We start from the raw sequence: 15,985 nt of genomic DNA, 5'->3' as shown, positions 1-15,985 counted from the left end.
AACCAGTGTATTGCATCCTTGAAACTAATTTAAATGAATAAATTTAAAAATAATAATAATTTCAAAACACATTTAATGCCATGGGAGTATGTAAGTAGAGGAGTATAGTACAACTTAGATATTTTATTTTAAATATATGATAATATATCATGGAAAGATGATGGAAATAACACATCAGAGTGTTCTGAGGACTCATCTATATCTATAAGCATTGGAATTTCTAGAAATTTTCCTCCAGTAATTTGTTTCAAATGACTATTTTTATGTTTTTGAGAAAATATTTTTATGATAGAGTTCGTCGATATGGTGTTAGAATGTCATCATTTGCTGAAGGTATCATCGGCCTTTCGCAGGGCTCCCCCACGCCACCTCTTCATTCTTTATTAAGGGTCAGACAGTGTCACTGGCTATGAGCCTGGGCTCCACAGTCATTCCATTTGGTGCCATATTCTGTCTCGGGCACTTACTAATTGTATAAAGTTGGAGAAACTAATATGCAAAACCTAACTACTCTACTAGAGAGAAAACATTATCTCCACTCTACGTATATGGAAAATAGTTGTGGCATTTATTAAAAGAGTTTAGCAGATTGCCCAGCCTTTTAACAAGAGCTAGCATTCATGGAGCATTTATCATTTCCTGGTTCCTCTCCTCACCACATTTTACGTCCTTCCTCAATTCGGAGTCTCCTCCTTCACCTGGCCTCCTTACTTGGACACTTGAACTGGGTGCCCTCCCCCATCCTCTCTACATGTCAGTTTCATCCCAGATGTTCTATATCAAAACCCCACACACTAAGCCTGCAGATGCGGCGGAGTGGAGGCAGGCGTTTACTCATTGCCAACTCCTCACCATCAGAGGTCTCGTCCCTACGGTCACCAGGCGGCTTTCCAGCAGCCTCTCCCCCTGCCCCTCCCTCTGCGCACAGATGCCAGCTCCACCACCCTTCCTTCCCTGAGGCCCGCCTGCAAATTCTCCTGCCTCACGGCCTTTCCCGTGGGTGTGCTCTCTGCTGGAGGTACCCTTCTCTCTAGCTCCTTCTTCTGTCTCCACAAGTGCCAGATCCAGTGTCACCTCCATGGGGATGCTGTCCCTGAACATGGTATAAAAATACAGGGAGGTGTCTTGTTATCTTGTTTTACTTTCCTTGCAGCTCCAACTGCTAATTTAAATGACAGTATTTATTTGGGGAGGTAGGCACTATACAGGTCCAATGGAATGCTTGGTAATTATTTAATCAGTTCATTGGAGTTGACACCCCACATGCTTAAGAAGAGTTACCACAACATCTAAAAGAGATAATGCATGTAACCCCAGAAATTTGTTCAAATTCTATTCAGTCACATGGTGAAAGAACTTTTCCGACAGACTATTTTTCTACTCAAGTATTTGATAAGCAGCCCAGTCAGAGCCCCCTGAGGAAATGACTGCCCTTAGCCTACCTTACACACTAAGGTGCCCTAAAATGAAGAGAACCTCTGTCCGCTACTGAGCACTTGAGATGGAGCCACTGTGCCCAGTAAAGCAGCATATGTTGTAAGATGCTCAGGATGCTAAGGACAGAAGATGATTGTCTCCTGTGAGACATGCGTGTACATTGGCAAGAGCCACAACGCAGTGGCACGTGGTGATGCAGGAGCATCAGATTAGGTCAGATTGCCTGTGACAGAGATCTGGCAGGTCCTCCCCAAGGAAGAGACTACAGAGCCGAGATCTGAAGGGTGAGGAAGTTAACTAGGCACATAGAAAGAGTGGAAGTCGGGGGAGCCTTCCAGAGAAGGGACAGCAGGTGCACATCTCCAGGCCATTAGGAGTAGGGATGTGTAAGCACAGTTCTGCCCTTCGGTCAGAGTAAGAGGGATCCTGCCTTGGGCCCTGGGAGGATGACCGACATATTCCAGTTTGGGCCTGGTTTTTATCCTTGAATTTCCTAAATCTGGGGAATCCCTCAGTCCTAGGCTAAGCGGGGCACTAAGTCTTCCTGCCTAAGTTTAGATGACTCCCATCCTGGTTCTCTTCCAGGTATACCTCTCTCAACAGAATAAGGAGTGTCCAAGGCCAAGGGGACAGGCCCACCTGAAGGCACACTTCTATATCTTGCTCCAGGTATGTGGGCCCCCAGAACTCCTTTCTCTAGAGGTCCCAAGCTTGCTGTGAACCCCTGCACGGCTCTTACCCAAGGCAGCCTTTCTGAGGATGGATTACATCACCAGGCTCTGCATCCCTTAACCTAAAAGATGGCGAAAGTTCACTGTTTGTGGGAGTTATGGACAGTCCTCGGAAATGCAGGCTGGAATTTTACACACATTCATACAAACTTCTTACGGTGTAGAATGAAGCCGGAGCTGGGATGGGCAAGTGAGCAGTAGTTCATGGGCTGCAGTCTGGGGACCAGCTTTCCCAATGCCACTGTGTAACAGTACAGATTTCTAAGAGTCTGAAATTTCTAAATTCCTACGTAGCCTTCCAGATCATTACAAAGGTATATCTTTCATAAGATAGAGCACGTGCATGCATCTAATTGTCTAATAACCTGTTTTATGTCTTTTATGTATTTAGACAGACATACGGTATATGACCTATTCGTACTATTGTCGTGGGCTCCAAAAATGTTAGGGTTTGTGTGTGTGTGAGAGGAACTAAAAGATGAAAGAAAACAGTTCAAAATGAACAAAAGAACCAAAATAATCGTAAAAGCAATAATAACACACAATTGTTATGAAATGCTTTCATAATACTCTACAGTGTTTCCCAGATTTGCCTTTATAACTGAAGGGCTCGCTATCAGAGCTGCTTGGAGTAGGCTCAGTTAAGGACAACTCAGAAAGGTCCTGGAGCTCCGAGCGCCTTGTGGGGTTGACAGAGACCCTCTCTTGATGCTTTACAGCCAGCTTCCTCCCCCGCCCAATCCAGTTTCCTGGCCTTTCTTCTCAGGTGTGGAGCCTAAAATCACTTTCTCATAGTCTTTCTTCATGTTATTCTCTGTCTCAGAATCAGCTTTCCTGTTAACCTACCAGTCATAACTCTTATTATTACTATTTTCCTATTAGTCGGGCTTTTTCTGGTGGGTTTTTTTTTTTTTTTTTTGGTAAATTATTTAATTTAATCTCACAACTCTCTGATGAAGTAGGTGCTGTTATTAAAACTCATTTTAGAAATGATGAAACTGAAAATGACTCAGTCCAAATGGCCGCATAACTGAAGACCACACAGCTAACAGACAACCAGGACGTTCCACTATTAGCTAGCCTTTGTTCCTTTCTGCAGCTATGCAAGACACTCTTTAGAATTTGAAATGACATTTTCATTCACCGCTTATTCACCTACCATTTTTACGGCAATCACTTTTTAAAAAAGAATTAATCTGGAACCATTCAAGATTATATAGTTTAGTTATAGTTTTCGTCTAATCAAAGTTTTCAGTCTACAGAAGTCCACATAGGCATCATTTCTATAATATTTACAATAGAAAAGAAAGCAGGACAGAATGTTGATGATATCTAGAAGAAAGAAGAAATGATGAGACATGGTGTTTAAAAAGTAGAAAAACACTAATTTACTGGGCCAGATCTTGTGCTAAGTCTTATAAATGCAAGAGTCCTTGATACCCAAAGGCTGCCAGTTGACCAAATGTCAGCAGTAAGAGCCCACGGCTCTGATGAAACAAAGACCTATGGACTCTCACAGGCAGCCGACCTGCACTCAGTCTAACATCATTCATAAATGAACTATCATTTTGTTTTTAGCTTCCTAACGATCTGTTTGGTCATTAACTGTTACTTTATTTTTTTTCCTTTTTTTTTTTTTTTTTTGGTGGAGGGTGTGTGAAAATGATAGGAAGATAATTTATGGAGGTTTCCAATGGGATGTAGTAATTAAGATGTGTTTTTATGAATAAGTAGAGGTGAGAAATGTTTTCAGCAACTCCTATGCATGCTGTGACCTCTTATTCTCGCCTCCCGGCCCTTGCTCGAGATATTCCCTGTGTTTGGAAGCATCTTTAATCTCATCTCGAGAATGCCAACTCTTCCAAAAAAGGTGTGGTGTCAAGCTGATTCTTGAAGGCTATGGTCCTTGGCAACGCCCTCCGTGACCGCCCTGCTGGAGGAATCGTCCATGCTTCGTATGCCTTGTACTGCTGCCACTACACAAGTCACTGGAGTAAAAGCACTAAACGCCATTTCCCCTACTTCAGTCTCAAATGGTTAAACTTCTCTAAGCCTCGATATCATCTATAAAATGGGAAGACACAGTCCTATCCTAAATGGTAACTATAATTATTTTCATTACTTTCTGGAAATTTTTGATCATAGTCGATTCTTTTCCTTCTGTACATACTTTAAAGCCCTTATTTATGGAGTCGTGTGAGGGTGGGCTAGGAAGAAAGATTCATCTTTCATAACGCTATCTCTGCTCCTATGTCATCCAGGGAATGGCTAATAGCTGATTCCATTTTGCCAGAAATCGGAATCACATCCCTGTTTCTCTGCAGACAAAAGAGCAGCCTGGGGGACCTCACCTGGTTAATAATAGCCTTTTTCTGGGAGGGAGTTAATAAAGGCAGAGCCTAATGCTCTTTGTGATAGGGAAGTCTGAGTCCTTATTGCCTTAAGAACCTGGCAATAAAAAAGAGAGAGAGACACTAAAAATGAAGAATACAGCTTTATCCAACCAGGTCTTTCTCATCCAAGAAAGAAGCCTGCCCAGGCTGCTCTAACCACCGGGTTCCCTCCTGACTTCTGAAAAATCTTCACAGATTCAAAATGTACTACTGAGTATTCATGAGAGTCTAACACTTTGTCTTAAACCTACCGGCCTTGCAGAGAGCACTCACTCTGCAATTTGATGTAGTTGTGAGTGCACTGAAAAACGATAGCTTTAGACACCAAGGAAAATGATGTACTCTTCCACAACAGTCCTCTGTCATCTGCTTTGTGATTGGAAACAAGGTGGGGAGCAGTTTCCCAAATACTGTATATTCCTGAGCAGATGTATAAGAATCAAAGAGAAAATGGTTGCCAGGGAGACAGGACACTCGTGCCAACTCTGTCGCAGACTAATCATAAAATATCTCCAGGGGGCATTGTATAGCCACAAGCACAGACAGGAACACAGCCAAGCCAGGGATCCAGATGTTGCCCTTGGAACCATTTCGGGGGACTGGCATCTGCCTTCTGCCAAAAAGAACGTGTGTGGCTGCGTCTGCTCACTGCAAAAAGTTAACACACACTAAAGGCAGAGAGTAAAGGTTGCCATAAAATAATGATTTACGCCATGCGTGAAGATATTAAATATTAGATAACTCTTCTGTTACCCTTAAGCACATTGCTGCATTGCTCTTTCCTAGCTCACAACTCGCCCATATCCTACATCTCAGCAATCTCCATTCTGTTCATCGGAAAACGATCTCGCTTGCAAATAATGCCCAAATGACGTACAGTCTACCTAAGTGCATATGACAGCACAGGAGAAAGGAAGTTGGAATGGACTAGTTTCTCCAATTAATCCAACAAAATACAGCTTTTACTTTACAGCTCTTAAAAAAGTCATGATATACATTTGTATTTGAGATTCTGCTATTAAATTACTATCTTTGATAAAAAGAGTAGATGATGACAAGGTATTTTTAAAGCGTTTATGTTCACTTTCATCTATTCTCAATTGGAATGATGAGATTTTAAACAATAAGTTATGGTATTTTAAAATCTCAAGAACTTTTTTATGGCCAGAGAAAAATTCAATGAGGCATAATTTAAACGTGTGCTTTATCTGATTCTGTGTATACGTCTAGCATTTTCACAGTTAAAAGACTTCTTCACTTATATTGTATGTTATTCTCAACCTATCTCTAGTAGGTGGCTAGAACAGGTAGTACCATCAATCTATCAATCTATCTATCTATCTATCTATTTATCTATCTATCTATCTATCTATCATCTATATTTTTTTAATTTGAGGACACTTAGGCCCAAAGAGATTTAAAGATTTCTTCGAAGTCAAAGCAACAATGAAAAAGACTTATGATGAGACCATTACATGTATATTGCTGACTGGAAATTCTTTATTCTCTGTATTGAAAAGACTATCCTTAGATTTTGAGAAACAGTGATAGAAACTTCTCTCTTACTCACACACGAATGGTAAGATTTTAGTTGGCTGTACTGAATTAGAACTTTCTCACTTGTATTAATTTCCTGTTGCAGCATAACAAATTACCACCAATTCAGTAGCTTAAAACAACACTCACCGATTATCTCACAGTTTCTGTGGGTCAGGAGTCTGGGCACAGCATGGCTGAATTGTGTTCCCTACTTAGAATCTCTGAGGCAGAAATCAGGGTATCAGCTAGGCTGTGCTCTAGAGGCATAAACACCAACACCCTTCCAATCTCATTCTGTTTGTTGGTGGAATCCAGGTCTTCGAAGGTGTAAGTCGAGTTGGAGGACTCCACTTCCTCAGCTGGGGGCTACCCTCATCTCTTTGATCCTTCTCCATGTTCAAAGCAACAATAGCACATCAAACCCTCTTATGCTTCAAAAGTCTCCGACTCCTCTTTTGTCTCCCTGGTCTGCCTTTTAAAGGTCTAGTGAGATTAGATTATGCTCAACTGAATAACCTTCATATCTTAAGGTCGATTGACTTGGATTTTTAATTACAACTGCAAACCCCCTTCCCAGTAGTACCTAGATTGGTGCTTGAATAACTAGAGACCAAGAATCTTGGCTAGAGAGGGGTATCTTTAGAATTCTGCCTAATGCTACTCAAAACGTGGTCCTCAGATCAGCAGCATTGGTATCGCCTGGAAGCTCACCAGAAATGCAGAAATTCAGACCTCCTCCAGATCTACTGAAGTAGAAATTTATTAAGATCATCCGGAGATTCATATGCATATTAATAAGAAGCATGTGCTTGAACTATAGTTATCTTTTTTTTCCCTTTCCCTTTATTTATTTTTTTTCTTTTTGTAGCAGACACTGGGTTGGCTGAAACGAGACACAGAGCATTCACTTCTTTATTCCACCTTGTGAGTTTTTCTTCTCTCCCTTTCTGACATGGAAAAAGGGGTCAGATAAGGCCAAAGGCAACTTTATGGATCATGGCCTGAAACTGTAAGCAGAAGGGCATCCTGCTGAGCTGGGGAAGAAGAGGGAATTTTTAGAGCATTTGCAATGGAGCTTTTGATGGTTTATTACTTCTTAGCCTTTAGCATTCTTAGTGATATTTCTTTGCTGCTGAGAGTGGACAATCTTGAGATTATTATGGAATCTTTTAGTGTTTGTTTATGGTGCATGGCTGGAAAGTTTGAAACTTTAAATGAAAATAGATCCCTCTGCAGAGCAGGGATAATAGTTAGAAGACAAAAATCAATTTTGTTTTAGATGGAGGGAATTATGCACCATCCAATTGTTACAATATGCTGCATTATTTAGAATGCATCTCACAGGGGCCAGGTTTCCAAGAGTGCATATTGATTTCATGTCCACTTAGCTATAGACAGAGATGGGACCATAAGGAAATCCAAGTACTATTGGTCAAGGGTTTTAAACATATGCTCAGTTCCCAGTGCTAATCGACCTTAGTGGGAAAGTGTTGAAACAACTAAATGCACCACTACTTGATGCCAGCATTCCCACAGTGTGACAACTCCTTGATCCTGGGTATAATGTGGGAGAATGCAAAGTGGATGGAATGAAAGAATGGTGAGATAAACATTCTACAGGGACTATTGTAGCTAGTGACAAAATGAACAGCTGCTGAGAAAAAAAAGGGGGAGAGTCTAGATCAGGAAGTGTTTAAATTTAGGATGTGTCTGTGCGCATATTGAGGGTAGAGAGGTACAGGGAGGCACTGAATGCAGGAAGAAGCCACTGACTCTTTTAACAGTTTAGAACCAGAAATGTCTAGAATACATTTTGAAGAAGGGAAGACTCATGCTACAAAAGACTATATAATATATTATATTAAAACTACACCATTATTCTTGTTATATAGTAGGTATGCTAGGATTCATTTTTCATGCTTTATATGAAGCATAATGGAAATTTTTTCTTTATTTCTGATCTTCTCCATAATGGTGATATGTCCAAAACTGAAAAAGAAACGCCTCTCTAACATTAATAGTACTAATATCAACGGGCTAATATTATTACATTTAGCAAGCATGTATTAAGTGTCATCTCTTTGCCAGATGGTTGCCAGGTACTATGAATACAAAAATGAGGAAGTCTTGATCATCAGAAGCTTGCTGTCTGGAGATGGAGACAGGCATGCAGACAATTCTGAGATAATCTGAAATGAGTACTAAGAGGTGCATAGAAATTGTTGTGACTACAGAAGAGGGAACGACCAAATGCGAGAGACTAGATGGCGGGAGGGAGGCAGGCTTAGCAGAGAAGAGGACATTTGATGTGTCTTAAAGGACAACAATGTTCATCCAACAGAGGAGAAGAGGGACTCTGCAAAGTAAAATAAGAAGGTTTTAAAAAAAAGGTACTTAAAAATGAGTTTGAGTATTGGTATGGATGTATGTAGCAACTCTTTAGATTAATGAGCAAATACAAATACCTGTTTTTTAAAGAGACAAATCAGCAAAGCAAATAAATAAAATAAATTATTGGATTATAATGTCTGTAAAATGACGTTATACTTTTTAACATTATGCGAATAGTCTTCTCATTGTCTCAGAATTGCTCCCGCGCATCCTGGGGTATTATCCACATTTTACAGATGCAAAAGTGGAGATCCATGAGGTGAAATGACTTGCTCAAGTTTTTAGAACAAGTCAATGTTAGGGACTCCAAGAGTATAATTTCTACTACAACCAATGAGCTCCCACAAAATGAAATTCTTTATTCCATTTTCCTGTCTATTGTCTCTGGTTTATTCTCAAAGTTTCAAACCTAGATGCATAAATTAATAAATATGCAGCACAGTGCTTGCTCCTAGAAATCAATTAATCAATGTAAGGTTTCTTTTTTTCTTCCTTCTAAAGAGCTACATTGCCACTGCTCTCAAACTCTGTGCTTGTTAAACTGTGATTCCATCAAGACCTCCACTCTATACTCCATGACCAGCTCCCTCCAAGCTAGATCTCTAAATCAATCATCCTTTGAATTGTCTTCATTAGTCCTTTGTTTTAAATTCTATAATGATTTTCGATAACAATAACTAACACTTATGAGAATATATTGTGTGGCGACCTCTGGGCTAAACTTTTTACATATCTTATCTTGTTTAATAATAAAAGCAATCTCTACAAGGTGGACACTGTTACCATCCCTCTCTTTAGGTAATGAAATAAAAGTCAAATAGTGATAAGCTCAAGTTTATTTACACAGTATAAAGAGGCAGTCTGTTTGTAGTACACCTGCTCTTAACCCCTAAGCTTCTGCTGACTCCTGTAGCAAGCCAAAAGCCAAAATGGTAGAACTATGCAGAGTCAATATGACACAGGTGAGAAGCTATAAATTTGTCTTTCTTGATTTCTAACTGGGCCAGGGAAGATAGAAGTAAGTATATCCATTGAAAATGAAACATTTTGCATTTTGGGAAAGTTGCAGAACATTTCCTGAATAAAACACTTTATTTTTTTTTTCTGTTTTCTTCCTTTTTTTTTAGAGGCTCAGAATCAATTGCTTTGCTTTCCTTGGCTAGAGTCATTTTAGGGAATGGGCATTATAATCTCCAACAGCAGCAGCAAATATGATCATTAGGCTTAAATTGCCCTTACGTTTTTGATCATTTCCTAGGGCAGTCGGATTTAAACTTGGTTATTACATTACAAAATAGAATGTGTTAAGTTTGTTCAAGTTCAGCTCTGGAGTTTACATCGAAGCACTGTGATTAGACAATATTTGGACTGAAGCTAAAATCGACATTTTCTTAGAACATATAAAGATTAGATTAAACTACTTCCCAAAATAAACAAAGACTAAGCAAATCCCAATCAGCTTTAAGGTCTGAAAATAGACCTTTGACGTTGTAGGCTTACTATACATGCAGCAGCTCCAATACTCAACACATAGCCACAGTAAATGCTGCCCGATGATAAAATTTGGTGCCCAAATCTACAAGCAGGATGTCCTTGGAAATGTTCACAGCTGCGGATACTCAGAAGTATGGACCTGGGAGTCATTTAAAGGAAATACAAAGAAGTGACTTCTTGCTACAGCGATCATCAGATCCTGTTTTGCCATTTTTTATCTCTCTCAATTTTGATTTTTTATATGTAAATTTAAAATTCCACCAATACAATTTTCTTCCATAACAGTATGATATGGTGCATTGGTTCTCAGATGCTATTTGTTCAAATGCAGATTCCTGGGTCCCGCCCCCAGAGATTCTATAGTTCCTGAGATGGAGCCCAGGCAGAAATGTCCCATGAATGACATTCCCTAACCATGTACAAATACACTCTTGGCCAGGAATCTACACAGCAGGTCAGTCTGCCATAGCTGATCCATGAACTCTATTTTGATCCTGGTACACAGGTTTAAGGATCTTGGGGCATTTTCCCATCTGCCATGGTTTGGGGAGACAGACTTATGAGAAAGAGGAGATGCCAAACTCAACTTCCCAGACCCCCTCCCTGAGAATAGGTCTAGCAGCTGACAGGAGGGGATCTGTTACGTAACATGACAGATCCTCACTTGCTCAGTGAGTACTCTCCCGCTGCAGAGAGCCCTCTCCCATCTGAAGAGACATTTCCTTCCCGCTTCCAACCTTTGGGAGTCTGGCTTATGTCTGTCTCTTCTCACAAGCTCGAGTCACCCTCCAGGGACAAGCCATGTAATAAGAGTGTGTAATTTCAGTGATTCCGCAGAAGGCATACATACTCTGATATTTGCATTTAAAACTGTCATGTAAAGCGGAATGGCAAAATTTAAGTTAATAATTTAAGATTTTAGTTTTTCTTAGAAAGGCATTTGCTAGCAAATTAAAAAAAAAAAAAGACACGTTGAGAAGGAGATACCATGGAAAATAAGAAAAATCTTTATGTGTGCCTTTAATATCACGTTTCCTGCTTTTTGAATAAAGGACCCCACATTCTCATTTTTTACTAGGACTCAAATTATTTGGCCAGCCTTGTTCCTACATGAAACTGACTTTCTTAAGGTCAGAGTCCATGCTTTTTGGTCTTGTTATTCTATATCTAACATAATACCTGGCATTTATCAGGTATCCAAAAATGCTTTTTGAGGTCATTAATATTAACTTAATTTATTCACACATACACACACACACACACACACACAGTTTGTATATGTATCTGTATAATGCCTAAATGTCTACATATTTATGTTTATACATTTTATAGTATAAATTAGTATAAGTATATACCGTGAATATATGATATATACAGTAGATATGTATAGGTATAAAATATTTAGAAAAGTGATTTTTAAACACTTTGGTGTTTCAGTTGTCATTCTGTATAAGAGACAGCTGCTTCGGTCCCTCTGAATCTAAAAGGTAATTAATCTAAATGCTAATTTAATCAAAGCTATATTTAAAAAACTGTAAAAAGTAAATAATATCAGGTAAGTGGATTCATTGCACTATAAGTTTTCAGAGTGTGTCAAGTGTCAGCACATTTCTATGAGAAATGAGTCCTATTTATACAAAACAGAACTTATGAAAATCTTGGACTGACTTTTCATCATTGTTTATACTTTGATTCATTGTGAAAGCTAAGATGAATATGAACACTCCTAAACAATTTTTGGTTCATCTACTTTTCAAGTGCTTATCATTTTTTTAACACCTGTGGCTAAATGTAGACAAAACAGAATTTAGTCCAAACAGATGTCTTTTAATATGAATTTTTCCAGAACATTAGGTTCTAAGTAGCTTATTTTTTCTGCAAGCAACACTCATTTATTTAAAAAGTAGGAACAATGTTTAATGGTGCATGTGTATAGATATACCAACTAACACATAGTCACCTACACACACAGACACACAGAAATTCACACATACAAACACACATACATAAAGGCACATGGGGCACAGAGGCAGAAATATATGTATAGATTAACAGATATATACATATATGATATATGTATATATGTATATATCTGTTAATCTATACATATGTTATATATCTGTTATACATATATAACAGATATATACATATTTTGTCATATGTGTATACATATCTATGTATATAGATATGTATACATATCTATGTACATAGATATGTATACACATATGACAAAAATACACACACACACAGATCTGTACATACAGACACAATCTTACACATACAGGTATATATGTGGAGATACATATCTATATGAAGAGACACAGCTTATGCACACAAACTCATATATACTCCAAAACACAGGAACGTTCACGTGTACCCACAGATACAATATATACAGACACAAACTCATGCATGCAAACACACACTTATACACACACACAAACACACACTTGAAACTTTTCAGCCATTTGTTTTTGGAGTTGAACATAATTATTTGGGGAAAAAAAAGATAAAAGCTAGACAGGATGCTTCAACAAAAGAGAGGAATACAAAAGAAAAATGAAAAAAAAACAGAATCATTACCTATACAAAAAAAAAAAAAACTACTACCCTTCCTCTCTGATAATTAAGTAACTTTAGTCAAACAAATGTTTGCTCTGCATCTATGTGTCAGATCTTGTGTAAATGTCATAGTTCACATGAAGCATTCATCGTATTAACAAGGATGAGGATATGAGCCTTTACTTCATTCTCTAAATACATGGTAAATTTATTACAAAACTGTGGAAGTAACATGAAACTGAAGTTCAGAGAGGGTTCTAAGAACTTTAAAGATTACAATATATTCCCCTAAAGCTCTTATTTCTCAACCACATATTACGGTCTTTTTTTTTTCCCCCCAAACGAAAAGACAACACACATATCTTAAGAAACTGCAAAATACTTCTCCATCTGACTGTCCTCTTCCTGTGTTCCCTTCTCTTTGCCACTTAAATTGGTTTGTGGCCTTTTTTGGGGTAGGTGTCTGTATACGTGAGTGTTTCTTTATATTTTGTTGTTTTTTTTTTTTTTTTACAGAGGCAACATTCAAGAAAAGAAGGTTAATATATTTCAGTAGATGGTTGTCAAAGTCATAATATAGTATTTAATAAGAATATGTAGATTACTAACAGTCCTCTAATGAGGAGGACAGATTAAAAAGCTCAGCAAAGAGTTCATTGCCATCTCTTGGTTCTTCCTTCTCCTCCTGCTTTGTGAAACATGAGATCTGAGTTCCAGAAGATAGAATGGCATTGAGTTTTATAGATGGCTGTTACTATAATCATATGGATTATGGTTTCTGCTACTCAACACACACACACACACACACACACACACACACACTACTTTTAAGTATCAATAGGATTCTCATTCAACCAATATTAAATGCTAACCTTGCATCAGACACTTCCTTTACCTTCTGAGGTTGTTCTGACCATTAAGAGAGAAAAGACATATGCATTATCATGCAAATCTCTCAGGTGGAAAAACTAAAGCACAAAGAAATTATATTTGTAGTATCTCCTTCCTACCTATCTAAGCTAATCTTTCATCATAATTTATCCCTAATTCTGTCCCCTACCCAAACTCACACACACAAATATACCCACACACCATATTCTCCTGCCCTTCTTACCCGCTCATGTACTCTCTGAGAGCATGTGGGACAATTGGTTGTCTTATATTTCCTGCTGCCTTAAAACCTTCCACAAACTAGTTCTTCACACCTCAGCCGAAATTTCTGAAATGCTTCTCCTGTGAAGATCTCTCTGACTCACATAGGCCAGTTTGGGTTCTCCAGCTCACAGTGATATTCCCCCTTACTATAATTTTGCCTATTATTAAAGCTTCTATTCCTACAGAAATCATTGGCAACCATTCTTGTCCTACCCAGTAGACATGAGCTTCTTGAAGTCAAGGGCATATCATGGTACGTACTTAACATGTAGTATAAATGAACCAACGATATACCCAGGGTCATATAGGTATAACTTAAGTTTGCATCTTTTCATAGTATTTTTTTAATAACCATAACAGAGTGACATTGATATTGCATTCTTACACTGGCTTCTTCCTTTTCAACTTATGTTTTCTCTCCACCAAATGGGACCTGCTGTTAGGAGAAGAGTCCCTGGTCTCATAATAATTCTCCACATGCTGGAGGAGCCCGTGATGAGGTCCTGGATCACTGACATTTACTGACTCTATTCTGAAAATCCACAAGAATTGTCTATAGAATTAGAGCAACTCGAAATAGAATTCTGTTCATTTAGTTCCAACATACATTTTGAGGGTGATTAGAAGTAGTGTTTAATTTGTCACTATCTTGCTTTCTTTCCTAAATAATGATTACTTAGTTGTGTTAGTGCATAAATAAATAAAATTATTAAAGGGTAAAATGACACATCTTTCTGTTTCTTGCCCACATACTCACAAATCCTGAGCTATGGTTTTAAATATAATCTATTGTTTTGATTAATACCGAATGGGATAATTGGAAGACATAAATTGGGAGTCATTGATAAGTTCACAATTTTTTTCCCCTCCAGTGTTGATAACACGGAAATGATATATTCAGAAAAATCAGGTATAACCTGCCAGAGTAGGCATATGACCCAAGATGGCCAATAACTCACCCGCTACCTACAGAGACTGGTTTAAACGATAGCCATGAGACTCTAGCCCATCAATCATGTCCCATTGTCCCTGGGTAGAAAAAGGCTTTCGTTTGTAGGGCAAAATGTTTCTCTCTTTACATTTGCTTTAAAAAGACACCAGAGGTAAAAACTGGGTAAGAATGAAAGGAGAAAAAGGAGAGAGAAATGAGAGAATGACAAAGTTGTTGTTTTGATATACCCGATGGACCGTCCCTGCTCTTTCCTAGGTAATGTTAAAATAAACAAAAAGATCTCCCTTTGCGGTCATAGTGGCAAAAACCTAACTCCACCTAGTGCTTAATTAAAGTGTGGTCTGAGGACCAGGAACACTGACATCACCTGGGAGGGCTCAATGGAAGAGCAGAATCTCAGGCTCCACTTCAAGCCTACTAAACCAGAACCTGCATTTAAAAGGAAATCCCCAGGTGTTTTATATGCACGAAAAACTGAGAAGCACTGACATAGCTGCACGGTTGCCCTGCTGTCTGTGTGAAATTCACAAGGGCCTTTTCCCCCAACTTCCACGACCTTTCCAACCACAGGGCCTTTCCAAACTGTTTGCCCTGACTTGAAAACTGTTTTATATTCCTCTTCACCTAGTTAACTTATCTTTAAACTTTAGACCTCAGTTCAACGTGTCATTTTGTCAAAGGCATCTTCCTGACTAAAGTCTCTCTAATACATGTTTATATTATGGGAATCTTTCAAGTCACTTCTACGCATATTAAGCTTCATGAGTCATTAATAATAACGTTTTTTCCCCTCCCCATTGTACCCCTAGTACCTAGAGTGGCACATACTGCATTCTCAATATATACTTGCTGAATGAATGAATGTATGAATGAATGAATGATGGGAAAATTTTACAGATTAAGTAACGGAAGCCCAGAGAGGTTGACTGATTAAAGTCATCGAAGAGTGATAGATATGAGTTTGCAATCTGGTTACAATCCTGGTGTCTCAGAAAGTAATCTTTGAATTCTCCTTATTTCTCCTACAATTTGGTCATCCAAACAGAAATTAGAAGCAAAACAGACTCCAAACTGAAAACAAAAACAAAAACAAAAACCCTACCCTTGATAATGCATGGAAATGTGAGGAATCTCTTCTAAAGCACCTTTTTTTCCCCTTCAATCAGAAAGACTGATAAATATCCTGTTGCTGAATGGGACGCCTGAATGTTACAAGCATATCTACTATCAAGTGATGACATTCTTGTTTGGATACCAAGTTCTTTGGATGCAGAAAAAATAAAATGCAATGGATCAAAGTGAGACTGCACTGAAACTAATAATAAAAAAAA

Source organism: Pteropus vampyrus, unplaced genomic scaffold (assembly GCF_000151845.1).
Source record: "Pteropus vampyrus isolate Shadow unplaced genomic scaffold, Pvam_2.0 Scaffold29, whole genome shotgun sequence".
NCBI lineage: Eukaryota > Metazoa > Chordata > Mammalia > Chiroptera > Pteropodidae > Pteropus > Pteropus vampyrus.
The sequence above is the reverse complement of the archived record's forward strand: the minus strand, read 5'-3'. Positions refer to the sequence as shown.